This window comes from Pseudopipra pipra, chromosome 6 (genome assembly GCF_036250125.1).
Source record: "Pseudopipra pipra isolate bDixPip1 chromosome 6, bDixPip1.hap1, whole genome shotgun sequence".
NCBI lineage: Eukaryota > Metazoa > Chordata > Aves > Passeriformes > Pipridae > Pseudopipra > Pseudopipra pipra.
This window is the reverse complement of record NC_087554.1, coordinates 18,519,658-18,531,804: the sequence shown is the minus strand read 5'-3', so window position 1 is coordinate 18,531,804 and position 12,147 is coordinate 18,519,658. Positions and strand designations below refer to the sequence as shown.

Genomic DNA, 12,147 nt, shown 5'->3' with positions numbered 1-12,147 from the left:
TTTCTGCTCTGGTGCTTCAAGAAATGCAGAGCAGAGAAATGTGATCCCTGAGGATCTTTGCAAATAGTGAAAAGAGGAAATGCAGAGAAGACGAAAATGAGCTACAGGATGCCATACCTTGAGGGATTCCAGATTCAACTGACTTTTGATACCTCAGGCTTTAAGCTGTCTTTTAGTAGTAGGCATTGTAGATGATGCTGTCTTCAGGCAGCAGACAGCACCATTCAGGCGCTCCATGAACACGGCGGGTGCTGGGGTGTGTTGTCAATGAGCTGTCAAGTTCTCATACCAAAATGACTTTTTTGATAGTCACCTTTCCCACAGAAATGTCACAATTAGTGATTCTTTATTGATGGTAGAAGGGTTTTGTCAATCATTCCCCCCTTGCAATGAAAGCAGTCCAATTAATAATGCTGAAAGGAAATGTTTCACAAAGGACTGGAAAATGTACCGATTTTGAATACTGGTGAAAAATAGAACCTTCAGTGTGCCAGTATTTTTTTAAAAAAAGTGTTTTCTGATAAGCTTTGTCTTGGTAAGGAGTCTCACACATCAGGGGAGGTGAGGTAATGATTGTCTGGCTGTTGTGTTAGACATATCTGTGTATGTGAGAGACTGGTGGTGGTGGTGGTACATAATCCTTGTTGCTTAAAGACACGCTCTCAGGTGGGAGTTACTGTATAAGTTACAACAGTTAGAGCTTCTCTCCAGCTGCGAGGGCAAGGACTGTGACTTAAGTTGCTGGTGTTCAGATATTTTCTAATGCACATTTGGAGTGATCTCCACTTCTTTCAGTTTCCTGGCTGTCCTCACACCTGCTCTTAATCCTGAATTTTGGTCAAGACTGAACCTTTGGTACCAGGGCAAGGAGGTCTTGAGCTAGAGATGTCTTCTCTCCCAGGACACAGAATGTCTCGTTAGTTGCCTTTAGGGCATGATGGAAATACCAGTCATTTAATCTGATCTGTTTAACCTTGGCTGTACTGCCACTACCCTTCAGATTTCTGGTTTGTATACTTTTTTCTTTCCTCTGCAAACTGAGCTCCCTTCATCAGTTGGAGTTGCTGCTGAAGAGCAAGGAATTCTGCCTTGTGCCAGGCTTTTAAAGAAATTATTTATGGTTCTAAGATGATTGGATGTGTTTCAGTGTCAGCACTGGGTATGCATTTTTAAGAATGCTATTGAAACATTCATACAAAAAATCAGCTAGGTATGTTCGTAGGATGCTATTTTATAGCATTAAAGAAAGTATTGAATGGAGTACTATTGAACAAAAACTTCTAATTAATTTATCAAAACATTTTCAGCGCTTTCCTCCTTCTAGAACAGGCAGAATTTAAACAAATACCAAGCAAAGAAAGGGAACAGAAACATTTTTTTGACCTTACATCTCTTTTGCTTTAACTGGGACTAGTTAGGCTGAATACATAATCATAAGCTCAAGAAGCTTAATATTTTGTTGAAGGGAACTTGTGTAGCAGGAGCTTGAAAAGTCGCAGTGGGATTGATGTCAAGTAAGTCTAAAGTTGTGTAGGCTTTGAGCTTGTTATCTGCAATAATGTGAGTTAACCTCAGTGAACAATCAACAGCTGCAGTCATGGGCTAGCAGAGCTTCCAGATTATGACAACAAAGCAATCTTGACTTTTTTATCCTTTGAAAGTTAAATGGAAAACTGTAAAGAAGAACTTTGTGGTCAATATTTTGATGGGGCCAGTATGATTTTAGAAATTTTCAACAAAATGGATGCTGACATTCCTTAGTAGTCTACTTTTTTGGCAGACATGAAAAAATAAGTTCATAAAACAAAAAGATTGAACACAATGAAAAGGGAAGAATTCTATTTTAGATTTTACTAAGGATTTAGATTTTGTTAATTTTGTTTATTTTAATTTATTAATTTATTAAATTTTAGATTTTAGTAATGTTGCCTATAGATATGTTTCATTAGGTGGGCAGTAGAGCTGCTCCTCTCTTCAGGCAAAAGTTCAGAATTTATTTCTGGGCTATGTGCCTGGTCAGTTGTATCTTCATATGTAGATCTCTGTGCTCAAGTGCAAACAGATTTACAGCAAAGAGATTTAAGTTGTGGTGATCTCTAAGAGAGATCACTAGGTCAAGTGAATTCTCTCTCTAAGATTATAAATCAACCTAGATCAAGTGATACATAAGACACAAGCACTCCCTTGGACTGGAAACAAAGCAGAAACATTGTAGAAAGAATTGCTACAAGTTAAAGTTTACTCAAATTTCTTCCCTTTTCATTGGTTTTGCTGCTTTTGCCCTTTGAAACTGGAACGAATGTGGGATTCTGTTCATCCTAATAAGCTGGAAATGAAAATAAAGACACATTTGTCCCAGTGAGGTCCTTTTTAATACATAGAATTCTCCCAAGACGATTTCCATTCGTGCCTTATTTCTATTAAGTTCTCTCTTAAAAGCTGCTGGGAAATGGAGTTTGGATGCAATTTTCCAGTTGTGAATAATCTTCCTGTTTCTGTAGTATGGATGCAATTTGGATTCAAGAGATTATGAGGGAAAGCATGGCACTTTAGGCTCCATGCCTGATGCAGTAATGCTATTCTAAGTAGCAGAAATGTTCAAAATTGAGTAAGGACTGTCAATGCAATCAGTAGTTCACAGTCTCCTTTCCCATATAAGATTACTTCTTACTTGAAAGATCTTCTAATGCTGTACTTGAATTGTTTAATTTATGCAATAGATTTTTTTTTCCTTCTTGGTACTTCTCTTGAACTGAGAGTGTGCTTAAATGAAAAGCAATGGCCTTACTTCTTCTATCTGTCTAATCTAATTAATCTATTTCATTTATTCAGTAATTAGACCATGCAGATTTTTTTTTACTCATGAAGTAGAAGACGGGAGTGCTGAACATCTGTGTTTGTTCCTGTGGAGTCTGTCTGGTTGAATAAAAGACATCCTCCAGTGTCATCCTCTTCACTTGAAACAGGTGTTTGAAGTTCACCCTTTTGGATGGCTTTGAACCGAAGGCAAGGAAAGCCTACTGCGAAAATAAGCATCAAAGGCCTCGTAGGCCTTTTGAAAGAGTTAAATCACTCTCTGATCTCACTGGTTTCAGTCAGGCTGTTAGGTCTTTAAGCATCTTGTCTTTGAGGATTAGTCTGAACTCTTAATTGTCCATTCGTGATGGTTTCTGTCACTCCAAGTGTACTAATCCTGCCTTAATAACTATGTCAGTCATTGCATTGGCATAAAAGCTCTTGCTTTTTTGCTTTATAACATTCTTCGCTCAAAAGCTTTCCCTTCAGAGCCTTTCCGCCAGTTCATAATCGGGGTGATGGGGGACGAGAAGCAGGAGCAGAGCCATAGTACTTGATAAATCGTTTTTCTTAAGGGCTCCTGGAGCAAGGGAAGTGTCACCAAGCCACGTTTTTACTAAAACAGCTGTTAGCAAGCTGTTAGTGTTGATTCCCAGGTGCTTTGCATTAGAACGGGATCTAACATCTGCACTTGCCAAGAGTCCTGTGGGCTTTGAGAAAACTTTATGTGTAGTTTAGAAGCAGTGTGCATTTGTATGTGAATCTTATCATGAGGAAGTGGAGTGCCACAAAGATGAGCATCTCTTTTGTGAAGAAGGGCTGAGAGGAGAGAGCTGGGACTGTTTAACTTGGAGGGGAGAGAAGGCTCAGGGGGGATCTTATCAGTATATATACATAGCTGAAGGAAGAGTGCAAAGAAGTTTGGAGTCAGGCTGTTACCAGTGACGCCCAGTGACAGGACAGAGGCACAAACTGAAACAGAGGAAGTTCTGTCTGAACATCAGGAAAAAGTTTTGCTGTGAGGGTGACTGAGTGCTGGCACAGGTTGTCCAGAGAGGTTGTGCAGTCTCCATCCTTGGAGATCTTTAAAAGCTGTCTGACACGGTCCGAGACAATGGGCTCTAAGTGCCCGTGCTTGAACGGGGTGGTTGGATCAGGTGTCCTTCAGAGATGCCTTCCAGTCTCATCCAGTCTGAGATTCTGTGAAGCTAAATTTTAATGCAGAGCATCATGTAGGTAATGACCTGACCTGGAACAGAGGTTTAATTTTCCAGCCATCTTGTCTCCTCCAGCACTATGTGCAGTCATCTCATTCTTTTGTACAGTGTGGTCCCACTAATGACACCTTTTGCTGTTATATTGATTTTTTTTTTCCAATTATTTTTAGTTCATTAAAACTCCTTCAATTTCTGTATGCATGAGATTTTGGGGAGAGCTCAGCTTTCTTTTGAACATATAAATAAAAAATTAATTTTTGTGGTTATACAAAAAAGGATCAAAAGTACAACTTTCTAAAAAGCCAAAATACTATGTAATAAATAGATTCTAATGCTCTCTGTCTTATGAAAACATTTTGATTTTTAGAAAGCTGATTTTTAATTTTTCTTTTCGGTTTCTTGTATTTTCTGGTTTTAACCAACTTCTCTTCCCCTTTTCCCCCCTGTTTGGATTTATATATTATATATTCTGGATGTGTAGGATTTACGTATGTGTCTTTTTTGAATCTTAAGTCCTTGAAGTGCTCATCTCTGATCCAATGTTTAATGGGATTCAGATTATGCAAAGAAGCTGATAATGCTACCATGTTCTAATGAAGTGCTCGAACATGGGCTTAAGTGGAAACATGCTGTGTGGGATGTTCAGAAGTGCCCAGGAGAAAGGAGTTTAAAATCCCACTGATGATCCCACTAGCCTGAGAACATGATGTCTCCCCCTTGCTCTGCTCCTGCTGCTGTTGGTGGGTTTTGTCATTCTGATGACTTCATGAGCCAAGCTATGGGTTTCATGCACCATCCCTTTATAGTCACACTGATAAACTCTTATACCTTGCCAGGTTTTTCTCTATTAGGTTTCAGTCCAGTGATTTTAGAGTAGTTAACTAGGGGGTGGCGGTGGTGTCTCTTTTGTCCTTACCAAAGGCACAGTTAGAGAGAGCTGTTTTCCTTATATTTTGTAAAAGACACATAGCTACTGACTCACAGGCTCTTGTTTTGCAGGTCGCCAGTTTACGGGTTGTGGAAAGGCCACCTTGTCAGCTGGGATCACATCAGGTGCTCTGAGCTCCCATTCCTGCATCAGGTATGTGAATAGTTGTGATCAGTTTATTGATCTAAAATAACGTTCCAAGTGGGTAATTGCTTTTCAACTTTAGGCCTCAGTGAATGGCGTTTTAAAGAGTAGAAATGACAATCTGCAGAAGCTATTACAATTAATATAATGAGTTAGGCTGGTAACAGAAATGTTGTTTACTGCTGATGTGGATTGTGTTTCCTTGTTTCCCTCCAAGTGAGGTGGCCTGGAAAACATTGTGCTGAGCCCTTTGGGTGAGGGGACTGAAATGGGAATTGAATTATTGTCCCAAGATCCTCCTTTTTTGTGTTAGTGTTACTGGCAAACTAACTTTAAGCGATGTGGGTATTGTTTATGTGAATACCGAGTGCAACTGTATTCTTTCCAAGTCAGATCAGTTTTTTTCTATTTATGATGAAGGCTGCTATATTATGAGATTTCACTGTTTAAGAAAAAATAATTAAATAAGATCCTGTCTACCAAAGTCAGGCATGAAATATGTCCATCTTCATTCTTTCCCCCAAACTTACATCTTTTTTGCACAGCCTGTGTATTTCGAATAGGAGAAAAAAACAGCCCAGTCCTTCCAGTCATGCTGCAGAAACAGTGAAGGTGTTGAAGAATATGCTGTGGGAAGGGAAGGACAGATAAACAGATTAAAATAGAGATGCTGCAGCACCTGGCACAGTTGCTGTACCTATACAGTTGATCACCCAACAACAAATGACTGAGATGCTGAGATATATTTGGGATAACCTCACAGAGTACAGCCCCTGAAGTGGGCAGAAAGGAAGATGATGCACAGGATTTTATGTTCAGTCCTTTCTAGAGCCTTGTAGGGAAAAATATTTTTGAATCTTCTGGAAGATTAAAGCTACAAATAAAACACTGTAATAACTTCCAAGTTGGTGTATCTGAAGCGGTGAAGCTTTCAGGTAGAGGGTGAGTCTTCCCCCTTTATTTTATTTACCTTAAGTACTTCCTATTTTAGTTTCCTTTAAACAGTTACAACTGACATAATGACCGATCCCAACCTCCACCTGAAAGTCAGATTTTGCCAGAAATCTGGAAAGAAAAATAATTTCTAGTTTGCAGTTAAAAAGAAAATACAGGTGAAAGTAAATAGCAAGTACTTACTGCTGGCAAGTTGCTGGAAACACTCAGAAAAGCAGTCACCATTGCATGGTGTCCCTTTTCATTGGGAATTGCAGGGGATTATTGAAGTCTGTGTAGGTCTGTGGACTTTTGCAGCACATCCAAACTGAGGATTTGCCCAAGGTCCATGGTGTGAAGTGCAGTGGACGTTGGGTATCTGATGTTAATGTGAATCGACTTCTCACTTGGTAATCTCGCACTCTAAAAAACTGGTGTCTATCAGGAATTTTTATGTTCCTTGATTTTCAGTTACCCTTCTCCTCCTGCTCCTAGGTCTTGGGTTGTTTTGGTTTTGGGGTTTTTTTTGTTTGTTTGTTATTGGTTTTGGCTTTAGTTTTGCTGTTGGTTTTGGGTTTTCTTTTTTTTTTTGGTGGGAAAATGTATTTTCTTTGCTTTAATGTGTATTATGTGACTTCCATGTTAGTTACAACTGGAATTAAGATCTATTCTATATAGTTAACATTACTCTGTGTCAATCAAATTGAATCAACCGAAGCTCCATGATTTATGCCAGAAAAGAACTCTTTTTGTTTCTTTTTTACCCTTTTTTATTGTCTGTGAAAACTAAAATATCTGTCCTTTAGAAGGGCTATTCTGTCCATGTAGGTTTTGCAGTTAAATGGAACAGGAAACGTAGTTATTGGTAGCGTGGCCATAATTTACCAACTAATAGAATCTTTAATCGTACTAGGGTTTTTTTTTTATTTACTGAAATACTGTGTCAAAACTTAAACAACTTTGCTTTCAATTCTCAAACTGAATCACAGGCTTAGGCCAAGGAGATTCATCAAACACAGGATTTCAATGGGTGGACTGACCCAATTTTCTGCATTGTTAGTGATGATTTTGTTGGTTTTGTGTGACTATATATTTAATTCAGCAGAGCTTCCAATAGGCAAGATTCAAAGAAGAGTTGGAGGCCTCTTCGTTTTCTTTGTTACTGTAAATATTCACACAGCATGACTGTATAATTTGAAGGATACAGCTCTTAGGGCCATGTTTACTCCCTCATCCTTACAGCATTGTGCACAGCACTTCTGTATGAAGTGTGCAGGAAAAAAAAAACCCAAACAAAATCTGTTTCTCTGCAGAAATTTTTAATATTGAGTCTTTAAGGTGGTCTTTATAGGCTAAAGGCAAATTCTTTTTTTCTGTGGTATAAGGGCTTCTAGAGAAACATGGTGAATGAGTGCTGGGGGCATCTGTTTGGGTTGACATGGAATATGTTTGATTATGCATATAGTAATTGTTTGTACTTAATACAAAAGAAGTGTAGGTTTCCCAAGTAGTATTTCACTGTTGAAATCAGGCAGTATGAATTATCATCTCAAGTGCAGCATCTCTGGGAGGTGAGATTTAACCAAAATCATCTACATAACCAAAATCATCTACAGATGTGCAGATGAACTGGTGGAAAAATGGCATACTGTTGTCTTCTTTACTAACAGAAAGAGGGAAGGGTCTGCCTGTGTCAGTGCAGTGCTTACACACAGACAGGGAGTCTAGACGAGAAGCTGTCAGGTTGTAGACGCTGAGGGATTTAAAAGGATCTTTGTGCCATGAAAAGAGTTTCTGCCCGCATGCCTGATGTTAGGAGTGGAGTTGTTGTGGAAGGGAATAATGCTTTGCTTTTCCCACCAGTGTTTGTTTTTCTTTAGCTCTTCCTGCTTCTGGCCTCACTACTGACAGGGAGACTGGTTTGCCATGCTAAACACCTTGGGGCTGACAGGGTAGAGAAAACCTAGAGGCTTCTTTGGCAGCCATAATCAATAAGAAGTGAAAAATCTCACTTTGAGAAGGCCTTTTCCAGCTGTAAATGGCAATAAAGGTCACGAAGGTGAAACCCTGGTTTTTAGATCAAACTGTCAAGGCAGAGGACCAGGAATCTGAGCCCGGGGGAAAGATTTGCAGACCAAGAGTTTCTTTCTGCTTGTCTGCGTGCACCTCAACCAAGGGGAGAACTGCATTGTGCCAGACAGTCCTCTAAAATGCCTTCCTCAGCCCATAAGCTGGGGCTTCGCTTAGTACATCCCTCAGGATTTAGGATTGTGAAATTGTTAAGGTTGGAGAAGACCTCTATGATCATCGAGTCCAACCATTAATCTGGCACCACCATGTTCACTGCTAAACCTTGTCACTTGGGGTGCCACATCCACACATTTTTTGAGACTTCCAGGGATGGTGATTTCACCACTTTCTTGGGCAGCCTGTTCCAATGCCTGACCTCCCTGTAAGTGAAGAAATTTTTCCTAATATCCAATCTAAACATCCCCTGGTGCAACTTGAGGCCATTTCCTCTCATCCTATCACTTGTTACCTACCATTTACCACCAGTCTCTGGGGTAAATGGGCCCAGCCATCCATCCAGGTTTTTAGCCAGTGAACAGTGCACACATCCAAGCCACGAGCAGCCAGTTTCTCCAGGAGAATGCTGTGGGAAATGGTGTCACAAGCTTTAATAAAGTCTAGATAGACAGCATCCACAGCCTTCCCTCATGCACTAAGTGGGTCACTTTGTCATAGAAGGAGATCAGGTTGGTCAAGCAGCACGTGCCTTTCCTAAAACCACACTGGCTGGGGCTGATCCCCTGTTTGTCCTGTATGTACTGTGTAATTGCAGTCAAGATGATCTGTTCTATAATATTCCCTGCCACCAAGGTCACGCTGATAGACCTGTAGTTCCTCAGATCCTCCTTCTGACCCTTCCTACAGGATGGACATTACACTGGCTAACCTCCAGTCAACTGGGATCTCTCTAGTTAGCCAGGACTGGTGACAGATGATTGAAAGTGGCTTGGTGAGCACTTCTAAAAGCTCCCTCAGTATCCCATCGGGGTCCCTGTACTTGTGTATGTCTAAGTAGTGTAGCAGGTTGCTGACCATTTCCTCCTGGGTTATGGGGGCTCCAGTCTGCTCCTCATCTCTGTCTTCCAGCTCAGAGGGCTCGGTACCCTGAGGATAACTGGTACTATTAAAGACTTGCTGCAAGAAGTTTCATTATCAAACCTCACGCTTCTCCAAAGTTCCTACTTGCCTTATGAGAGATGGTGAATTTCTCCAACTCTTGTGAGAGTCACTGGAAGGTGAGGAAACTTTATTAATAAAATCTAGGCAGAAGGAGGGATCAGAATTAACTTTTTAACCTATCAGGTCTACTTTATTTTTAAAAATAAGTAAATAATTTCTATGGAAGAAAAAAAGTTTTTTCTTTCCAAATAGATTTAATTGCCAGCAAGTCATGTTGAAAATGGGAATAACAACTTTTAATTATGAATGGGGATAGACAGAAATTCCCAGAGCACCTGGTTAATCAAAAAGTAGAGGCTTAGGAGTGCAGTATTTTTCCTGCTGTATTATAGTGATAATGGCAAGTCATTCAGAAAGCACAATAGGAAAAGTTAAGTCTAGCTGATATATTCTTGTTTTGTGATGTTGAGTAATTGGTAATATGGGGTCTTGCTGTCTTTGTTTTGCAGGAAGCAGTGCAAGCAAATAAATAGGTCTGTATCCTGTATTGCTGTCTTACTCACAACTTAGCTGCTTATTTTGTTGATGGGGAGTTTTTATTCCCTTTATGTTTTGGGTTCAGCTAGGAAATTTAGTGGTAATAAAACCACAGAGCTCTTGCCGCAAGCTTTGCACTGATACATCTCAGTGTTTCATGAAGTGTGATTAACCTCACATTGCAGATATGTGACAGAGAAAGAGGTTTGCCCCCATTGTCACTTGGCTGGCAGGAGAACTGAACTGAGTATCCCTGGCCTTGAGTCTCAGCTCCCTCTGTCTGACCATGCTCTGCTTTGGTTTGCTCATAGAACTGTCAGTGGTATAATTCCTCCTAAGGATGTGGGGAAGGTTTTAGATATTAACCAGATATTTTTCTGTCAGCACAAAATTAATTTTAAAGGAGAGATACAAAAATAGCACATCCTTTATATTAGGTATCATATGTCCTCTGGAAGCATCTTTGCCAAATGCTATTAATGGCTACTCAAGAGATTCATTCTATTATCTTGACTATAGCTTATTTATAAAGTAGTTTGACATTTTATTTGTCTGACTTATCTGTTGTTGTAGGGAGATCTTATTTTATTACCCTTGAGAAGGCTAAAATGTTAACCAGGAAATACAGAAGCTTCTTTTGTTACTTTTTTACTATGAAATATGAACTCACAGAGTGGAGTGTCAGCTTTGCAGTAAAGGAGAATTCTGGGCTCATGGTTGGGAAAAATGGTGCTCAGGAGATTTAGATTTGATTACAAACAGAATCCCACACCCTCTAGGGTAAGTTGCTTATTCCTCAATCATACAAAGCAGTTTTGAGCCCTGCACACCGTACATCTCAAGTGGGAAATTGTGCTGAAGCTTTGTCTTCCTTTGGCACTGCCAAGGTCCCAGTAACTGCAGTCAGAGTGAACAAGCACTGCAGGGAGGGGGTGTGCTGGAGTGGAGTTGGGTTCCTGCTCCCAGAGCAGACTTTGCTGTGACCAGTAGGGCAGATGTAATTTAAAATACTGATGTCACTGGTGAATGTGTACTGTCAGTAGTGTGAACTATAATGGGAACTATAGTATGTTAACAAAAAGTCCTTTTACTTAGGGGAATAAGAACCATTTTATATGGTCGTCATTTAGACTGAACTTATTTCTTCCTCAGCCAGTTCAGACATGCTTGGCATCAGCTGAAAGCTCTTAAATTTAATGGCTTTGAGTGTTTTTGTGTTGATATTCTGGTGTACAGTCCTCCCTGCTTCATGATTTCCTGATTCCACCTTCATCCATGCACACACACTCTCCATTTGGGAACACAGGATAAATATTTGATTTGATTATGATCTTTGGGAGGCACTATCAGTAGGAGGGATTTATTGAGGGGCCAAGAGAAAGCTCAGAGTCAGGTAAGAAGCAGAGAAAACCAGTTGAGATGGATTTGCAGTTTTCTGTGTGTGAGCACCCTATTTTACATTTTGACTCAAAGAAGATAAAAAGCATCTGATTAATAGAAGCCTAGATGAAGACATGTCCTGCTACATATTTTTTAGGATTCTGGTAGATCCTTGTCTTGGCACTGAAAAAATCTGTCCTTTCATGAAGGAGCTTTCCTCATATTAGAGAAAAATGTAAGGTAAATGAAACAAGTAAGTAGAGCAGGCATATATTATTAAGCAAGTTTTGTGAGAGTAAATGAATATCCACATTTTTGAAAGGATTTTAAAACTCAGGCCTGCAGAAATAAATTTCTTTATCTTAATAATATACAACATCTAAGAAAGCTTTTGCTTTTTGAAAAAAAATACAGAAAACTTTAGACCTTTCTGAAGCAAAGATAATTGCACTCTTGCTTTTTTTAATTACATTATCTTAAGTAGGTCGCTCACATGCTTAAACTGTGGAAAATTTAGGGAAGCTTAGGAACCTGGCATAAGCACAGAACCAAGGGACCTTTATTCCAGTCTCCTTTTGCAGTGCCTGTATTGCTCCAGCATTTCAGCATGGACTGCCTGCAGTCAGAGAGAACGTTTACTTGTATTTGTTTTTTAATCCAGACTGGTGTTAGCACTTCTTTTCTGGGTCAACTGATTTCATTACAGACATGTTCATTGCAGTCAAGCTGTCTTGTAGCAGCAGTGATAAAAAGATAAAATCAGGCTTCTGAAAGCAATGGTGACAAGATTGGCTCTGAGTGGATAAAGAGACTGAAAATAGGAACAACTTCATGTGGTCAGAGATGGTGCTGATTATTCACTTTCTGATTTAGGGTGTATTTTATGGCTCTAAAAGAATGAGGCAAAAATTACCAACTCAGTTCCTGATTTCTTAAATGTGTGGCTCTGTTTTCTGAGCTTAGGATGCTGCATGTCCATTTAGTACTGAAAAAGTCTGACCTTTGATGTCATCTCAAGAGCAG

At 39.7% G+C, this 12,147-nt stretch overlaps 1 protein-coding gene across 3 annotated transcripts in view; it reads left to right on the top strand.

Annotated features, from left to right (window-relative positions):
• TSPAN4 (tetraspanin 4) overlaps positions 1-12,147 on the top strand; it is a 359,373-nt gene that overhangs the window by 71,191 nt on the left and 276,035 nt on the right. For all 3 annotated transcript variants that reach the window (XM_064657620.1, XM_064657621.1, XM_064657623.1), the window contains one exon: positions 5,013-5,094. The gene's annotated coding sequence lies outside the window, so the exon portion shown is untranslated. Of the gene's footprint in view, positions 1-5,012; positions 5,095-12,147 lie in introns of those variants that run through there.